Consider the following 8,715-nt stretch of genomic DNA (forward strand, 5'->3'; position numbering starts at 1 on the left):
TATGGAGTACAGGTCCATGAGCGATTTCCCCGTTCACATTGATAACAACAAAACAATACCCGCAGGGAATATGTCATGCTGTTTCCTTTGTATAGCTATGAGTAGTTTCATTGGAATCGGATTCATCATCATCATTATTATCGATATTAACAACGTAAGTGAAATAAGTAAACTCTTCATTTGTAGAGCTTTAATCAAATAATATTGAACATGACTTTCTACTAGTAACGGATCAACAACATTTGATATTTATGAATGAATCAATGACAACGAAAACATATGGTTTATCATATCATTCTACCCGGCTAGATTTTCGTGTTATCTTAGGGGCAAGATGACGGAGCGACACAGTGGACTCTTGTCCATCAGGGCGACGAATGTGAGCATACTCTGGGTTTGCCTCAATCAATTCAACTTCTTCTACTGATGAATCTTGCTTTGAATTTCGGTTCATTTTCTTCAGCCAAACTGGTCCTGGGCTCATCAGCCAAGATGGTAGTGACTGTCCATTTGTTGAGGATCTCATGTGTAGGAACATTTGTTCATGAGGGGTGCAATTTGTTGTTGTACACAAAAGAGATCGAATAGAGTGGAGTGCATCAGGCAACACTTCCTCCCATCGATTTGAATCAAGTCCTCGTGATCTTAGAGCTAGTGTTATTGCTTTCCATATAATTCCATCATATCGCTCTACTTGACCATTCCCTCTCGGATTGTAAGGCGTTGATCTACTAGTTGCTATCCCTCTTGAGCCAAGAAAGCTCTTCAACTCAGTTGACATGAAGGATGTTCCTCTGTCTGTGTGAATATAGCTTGGAAGACCAAACATTGATATTAATGAGACCAGGCAATTTATGACTGTTCTCGCAGTCATGTCTGGACAAGGAAATACAAAAGGGAATCTTGAGTACTCATCAACCATCACCAGTAGGTATTTATTTCTTGTTTTTGATTGTACGGGTCCTTTGAAGTCCATATTAATTCGTTCAAAAGGTTTTGTTGCCTTCATGAGATTTCCTTTTGTCTTCATATACTGTGGTTTTATTTCAGAGCAAATTGCACAATTGGAGCAAATTTTCCTTACATCATCTACAGTATAGGGGAGATTTTTCATTCTGAGCCAGTGGTAGAAACGAGTTACACCAGGGTGACAAAGTTCATCATGGTATTTTGCCAAAGCTGAGTTCAATGTTGAACAACCAGCTGTAATACATATACGAGAGAGTGCATCAGCTGGTGCATTTTCTTTTCCAGGTCTGTAGACTATGTTTAATTTGTATTCAGATAATTCTAGGCGCCACCTTTGTATCTTTTCATTTTTTATTTTTCTATTGTGTTGAGTGCCAAACATGAATGTGACTGATTTTTGGTCAGTGATCAAAGTGAATTGTTTTCGTAGTAAATAGTGTCTCCATTTTCTTATAGACTCCACAATGGCATAGGCTTCTTCCTCAACAGCTGAATGCCTGGTTTCACTTTGGGACAAAGTTCGTGAGAAAAAGGCTACTGGTCGAGAATTTTGTGTTAATGTTGCACCAATTGCAAAATCTGATGCATCTGTCTCAATTATGAATGGTACATTTTCATCAACAAAGAGCAGTACCGCGGAAGCAATTTCATTTTTCAACAATTCCAAAGTTTCCATCTGATCTTGAGATAGAGGGAATTTCTGTATGTGGACAAGGGGGTGAATCTCTTGAGAAAAGTTTTTAATCCATCGGGAGTAATGAGCCAGTAATCCCATGAGTCGTTTCATTTCTTTAGCATTTCTTGGGGGTGGAAAGTTCATGAGTGGTGCAAGGCGTTCTGGGTCAGGTTTAATTTCTCCATGTTTTATCTCATACCCAAGGAACTTCAATGATTTTTTTGAAAATTTACATTTTTCTTCATTTATAGTCAAGCCATACAATTCAATTACTTGTTGAAATTTCTTAAGATTTCTGTCATGTTCTTCTTGATCTGAACCGCAAATGACAACATCATCCAAATAGGCAAAGCAGTCGTTCAAATTCTCTCTTTCTATAAGTCCGTTTATTGTACGTTGGAAGGCAGCTACTCCATTGGTTACTCCGAATGGTATTCGTTTGAACTGATAAAGTTTTCGGCCTACTTCAAAGGCAGTGAAATGTCGTTCATTCTCAAGAATCGGTATTTGATGGTAAGCTGACTTGAAATCTACAGTACTAAAAAAGTTGTACTTGGCAATTGTGTTTACAAGATCTTCGATCAATGGGAGAGGGTATGCGTCTAAATTTGTGAATTTATTAATAGTCTGTGAATAGTCTATGACCATTCGTTTCTTCTGTCCATTGGTTACAATGAAAGGCTGGGCACGCCAACTGGACTGGCTTTCCTCAATTATTCCTTCTGTAAGGAGGCGATTGACCTCATTCTTCATGAATTCATTGTCATCTTGTGGGTGTCTTCTGGATCTTGGGTGTCTTGGGTGGCAATCGGGAGTCAAGTCATTGAAAAGGGAACATGGTTTTATCATGGCCTCCACCAAGAGGCAATCTTTCAAGGGTGGTGTGGTTGTAGAATTATTATCTATTACAAGAGGCTGTTTATTACCATTGAATGCTAAACTTATTGTAGAGTGATTCATCAAAAAATCGTGACCAAGTATCACATTGCAACAGCATTCTTTTAATACCAAGAGTTTAATATTGTTGTATTCATTTCCTTTGTACACAATATTGCTATAAACACATGCTTTTGTAGCGGTGTTATGTTGAACAGATGCAAATCTTATAAAACAAGAATCTGATGCAGTTTTAAATTTATTTGTTTTTGAAAATTTTTGATCAATAAAACTGGCAACACTTCCGGTATCAATAAGAGCTGGTGTATTTATACCATTCACCAAAACAATAATTGTAGCTTTAGAAAGATTACTGGCTATACCAGCTGCAGTAATAGTTGACGTAGTTAGTTTTTCTTTGAGCGTTTTACTTTTACACACATGGGAAAAGTGTCCAATTCGGGAACATTTATGACAAGTCTTTCCTATTGCAGGACATTCTTGAGAATTTGAGTGTTTTTTATATCCGCAACGTTGGCATTGAACGGATTTCTCTACAATTGCCTGTCGATTTTGGGTTACAGCATTAACATCTGAGAAAGATTCACTCAAGCTTATGTTTTTATTTTCTTCAACAGAGTTTGTATAACAAGTACTTTTAAAGGAGTCGGCATATGTTTTTGCGGATTCAAGAACACGTGCTTGGGAAACGGTTTCTTGTAGACTCAAATCTCCTTGTTGAAAAAGTTTCTCTTTAATTTCAATAGAACATAACCCTGAAACAAGAGCATCTCTAATATGCTCGTTTTTGTTTTCTTTGGCTGACACTCTAGTGAGGTTACATGATAAGCTTAATCTTTTTAGTTCAGAATAGTAGTGATCAATGGACTCACCTATTTGTTGTTTTGCATTAGCAAGGCAGTATCGTGCATAAATTTCGTTCTTCAGTTTAACGAACATATCTTCCAACATGGATATAGTTTCTTCATATGAAGTATAGCTTTCCACAATTTCGTATAAAGCAGGTGATAAGAAGTTTACCAATATTTTCATTTTGTCTTTGGTTGTTGTTCCTTCTAAGAAATTTTTGAACGTCTTTTTCCAATGTTTCCACTCTCTCTCTGCCATAGGCGAATCTGGGTCGATAGATAATTCCTTTGGCTTGAGAAACTTGTCAATATGTGATTCCATCTTATCTTCTTCGTAGTTACGGTTTTCAATCGTTTTTGTCTTTTTCTTTGTTGGCATTTTTATTTGATTGGATTGGAATAAGTAAACTCTTCATTTGTAGAGCTTTAATCAAATAAAATTGAACATGACTTTCTACTAGTAACAGATCAACAACATTTGATATTTATGAATGAATCAATGACAACGAAAACATATGGTTCATCATATCAGTAAGTTTCTAAATCCGCTTAAATTACCCACACAGCACACTGATGTTTATAAAACGTTTAATAAACGTTATCTCTTAAACATTTGAAACGTTTAGACAACGTTGTATGTTGTTGGCCATAACGTTTTCTAAACGTTTATTCAACCTTTAGTTTGGTACTGACCTTTACGTTTAATAAACATTTATTTAAACGTTGTATTCAACATTTCAATAAACGTTATATCAACGTTTTGATAAACATTATAGTCAACTTTCAATAAACGTTATATCAACGTTTTGATAAACATTATATCAACGTTTTGATAAACATTATATCAACGTTTTGATAAACATTATATCAACGTTTTGATAAACTTTATATCAACGTTTTGATAACATTATATCAACGTTTTGATAAACATTACAGTCAACATTTCAATAAACGTTTTGATGAACATTATAATCAACCATTAGTTAAGCATTCGATTCTTTCCCAGGTAGCACAGAAACGTTGAAATAAAGTTAGAAACACGTAATACCTTAACGTTGAAAACACGAAAAAATGTCCGTCGTTTCCACATTATTTTCAACGTTGAATAATAGTTGAAAAAACATCGTGGTAACCATTATTTTCAACTATCAACAGACGTTGAATTAGCCATACTTTTTAACCGGTACCTTATTAATTACATGATAATATTTCTAAAATCATTTGGAAAGAGATGAAAATACGAAATCATATTTACATATGATTTCATGTAACAGAAATAAAAACACAATAAAAACCATATTACTTCAATTTTGATCCACAAAAGTTATTATGATGAAAGTTGTTTAAAAAACTGAGATGGTTACAACCACATTACCATGGTAATTTAATATACTCTGCCATTGTATAGCTAAAATCTCAAAAATATTCTATGTCTGTAAGAAACAGAACATAAAACTATTATATATTATATTGAATGATGAAATACGAAATAAATATTTTTTCATTACCATGTTACAGTAAAACACTTTTATAAACTGCTTATCACACTACATCCAACCACTTTTTAATTTTAAAAACTGAATATACAAAAGTTATGTATACATTCAAACAAAAATGTTGACTGTAATTGGAATACCAATAAAAATTGCAATAGATACAGTATTGACATTTCAAAAAATCTGGTGTGGCGCACTCACACAACTTTCCTTGCCGTTATGAAAAATGATAGCCAGACGGTAGTGTTCACGCGCATCTCAAGTCTACTATTCAAAGATCTGAGCCAGCTGGTGACAGGACAATAACGCTGGAGACACATGATGTCTGCTATCTCTTCATAGTGAATGATAAATATAGAATCAACAGTTGCCAACAGTTTGCAAGTGAATAATCAATTTTTTCCGAATTTCGAGCTTATTTTCAATGTTATGAGAAAATGTTACTGAACATTAATTGTAGATTTTTATGCTCAATCTTTTCCACTTGAAAATGTTTGTTTAAATAATTGTATCTGAAGCCTGATAATTGAGAATCTGAAATCAAACTTTGCATAGATGAGGCGGAACTCCTGAAATTTTCAAAGATATGGGACTTGTGGCTGTTGATAGAGCTTAACAATGTCTATTTTAGGTATAAGTTTAATCAGAATCGTTAGAGACGTTCACGAGAAAATCGCGAAAACCCTGTTTTTGACAACATTTTTGCCATTTTAGTCGTCATCTTGAATTAAATTTGATAGAAATAGTTTGTGTCGGATCCTTATATTGTAAAGACCTTAAGTTCCAAATTTCAAGTCATTCCGTTAATTGGGAGATGAGACATCGTGTACACAGACACTCATACACACATACCAATACCCAAAACCACTTTTTTGGACTCAGGGAACCTTGAAACGTATAGAGAAATCCATAAATTGGGGTACCTTAATTTTTTTTGGATAGCATTACTTCCCTTACCTATGGTAATAGGGCAAGGAAAGTAAAAATTGGTTTTGTTTTAGTAGAAGCACTAGCTGTATAGAACATGAACTAAATGTGACAGAGAGGCTTATTTAGTATAGAATAAAGAGACTATAATCACAATTTGGCCATTTGTTTGAGAAGGCTAAATTATGGTAAAAGTTTGGTGGATTTGAAAAAGCTATCCAGCAATCAAAATGCTGAGAGAACAAATGGCCACAGTGTTATTATACAGTCTCTCTGTAGTGTGAAATAAAGAAAGTGAATATTAAATGCATGAAAAGTTTGTATATTGTAAAATTATTACAAAAAAGATTATGGATGTTTGAGATTCTCTAAAAATTACTTATTGGCACTTGGCCTAGTTACATGTGATTGGTTGCTGGATCATTTCTCCGTTTTTCTCGACCTCCATCATGGTCTTTGGAGAATCAAAACCAATTTTGGATTATTATATGGATTTCTTCATTTGGGGCACTGGAAGTAGACTTGATGTTCCACACTGCACCTGAAAACAAAAATTTATAACCCACTGTGAAAAACAATAATATTTAAATTGAAAACTGCCATGTAATTTATATATATTTTTCCAGAAGAAAAATTTAGTGGGATTGAAGTTAGTAGAGATGTGATTAAGATGAGTTTGAGATTGGATATTATATATGAATATATATACAGTTTGAGTCATATGTATTGGGAACCATTCAATAACTTTGAGACTATTGTGGATATTACTGTAACTTTCAGGATACTCTATACTCATTAGTATCATTTAGTAGTACTCATTTAGTAGTTATACTCTATACTCTATTCATTTTGTATGAAAGTATCATAGAGCATTTTTATTGATGTCATCTTTCTTGTTTTAAAGAGGTCTTTAAAATGATGTATCACACAATGGGTGTTTACATTTAAAATATTCGAGATACAATCCCTAAGTCATCCCCTTACGAGGGGTTGGGATTCAGTTATAAATATGTCAAAAGGTAGAATAACATTGCAAATCCTGAAATTTACAAAAAAGGGTGTTCACTGGGAACCGCATGGTTTTAAAAAGCCACAATTTTCAAATTTTGAACAAAAACTTTATTTTTTCACACAATGTGTTCTACAAACATGAAACTTGTAATTTTCTCAAAGTTTGTAGAACACATTGTGTAAAAAATAAAGTTTTTGATCAAAATTTAAAATTTGTGGCTTTTTTAAAACCATGCGGTTCCAGTAAACACCCTTTTTATATCTAAAACTACAACATTCTCCAACTTATTGAAGGGCTCCCATACATATGACTCACTCTGTATTTAATAAATATACCTACTCATGCTAAGAACTTGATCTGTGTAGAAAAGTTGGGGAAGATTGTGGGAACAAGTCAACTCATTGAAGATTCTAGTGAAGAAAAATAAATCAATTTCAAATAACATAGAATAACACTGATATAGCCTATTACGAAGGCCCGTTTACACAGTATAAGTTTAAACTAAAGTTCAAACCTTTTTTTTAGTTTAAAATAAATTTCTGTTTTTAGAGTATCATTTTGAACTGCCTACCTAACCTAGTCTATAAATCAAGAATTCACAGATCTTTGAATTAGGTACGGTACTAAACTCATTGATGTGAGTAACTCAAGATGATTTTAGTTATTCTTTTCTAATTAGCAATAAAAGTGTGTACTGCATTATAATTTTAGAATTTTCTTGTCAGAAATTGAATAAGAATACAGTAACATATGTGCCCACTTTGAAAACAACCAACAACCAACTAGGCAGGTTCTTGGTACGGTAACTTAGCCCAAGTTAGGCTGGTTTAGTAAAGTTTAGCTTGAAAGTTTGTAGATGATGACTACTAATTAAAGCATAGTCTATTTTTGAGAATGAAATATAGGCCTATTAAATTTATTTATTTATTCATAGATGGCTTTCATTGGCAGAGCAGAGAGATCCTTTTGGATGTTCTGCCTTGCCGTATTGGTATTACCCATTGTCATTTCCTATCAACACTCAAGTTTATAGGTTATAATATTAGGTTCTTCATGTTTTCAATATATTAAATAAGATGATATATTATGAAAGATGGTAATATAATACGACTTATTTTTTCAACTTTTCAAATAAATAATAGAGACTATACCACAAGGTAACGTTTTCAGCATAGGTTAATTTTATGCTTGCCTAACACAATCACAGAAAACTATAAAGGGTAACAATGTGAATTTAATGTATCATACACATGAATATATAATATAATAAATAATTTGTAAATGTTTAACTTACCTTTCAATCATTCAACGGATACAGATAACAAAAATAGACGATCACATCACATCCACGATTCCACTCACAGCTTTAAAAATGCGAGGTTACCTTACCGTGGTCGTTGGTAACTTGGTATTTTCTTTGAGTTGAGCAGTTTCATTGCGCATGCTTGAATACAATTTTGCGCGATATTTGAATATTGGAGAATTCATAGATTCCGTGTTTTTAGGATAATTGACATAATATTAAGCATAATTAAGTGAAGCCACATAAGTGGCTTGTGATTGACACTTGAAATATTGTTGGAATCAATATAATAAAAGTGGTTATCATATTTCGAATTGAAAACTTGAAAATGATTTCAAAGTCTTGGTGTGTTATTTTATAAATGGCATTCTTTCAAGCATAAACTGGAATCCAATATGAAAAAATGATATAACTTATTCAATTTTGGTTAGAATTATTTGAGATTCTAGGACAATGTTGATAATATAAACAGAAATGTTTTTTGATTTTTTTCAAAATTTTTTATCAATAATTACAAATTATTTAAAATTTTAAACGTCAGTAGCCCGTCAACGGCACGTTTGACGGGATTTTTGCATACCAAAAAA

The 8,715-nt window shown here is 33.1% G+C and overlaps 1 long non-coding RNA gene across 1 annotated transcript; it reads right to left on the reverse strand.

Annotated features, from left to right (window-relative positions):
• Nucleotides 1–6,119: 6,119 nt before the first annotated feature.
• LOC120354441 lies at nt 6,120–8,216 on the reverse strand. Its single transcript, XR_005573030.1, has 2 exons — nt 8,120–8,216; nt 6,120–6,354 (listed from the first exon to the last, which is right to left on the reverse strand). It is a non-coding gene; the product is annotated as an uncharacterized LOC120354441 (long non-coding RNA).
• Nucleotides 8,217–8,715: the final 499 nt, after the last annotated feature.

This window comes from Nilaparvata lugens, chromosome X (genome assembly GCF_014356525.2).
Source record: "Nilaparvata lugens isolate BPH chromosome X, ASM1435652v1, whole genome shotgun sequence".
NCBI classification, from domain to species: domain Eukaryota; kingdom Metazoa; phylum Arthropoda; class Insecta; order Hemiptera; family Delphacidae; genus Nilaparvata; species Nilaparvata lugens.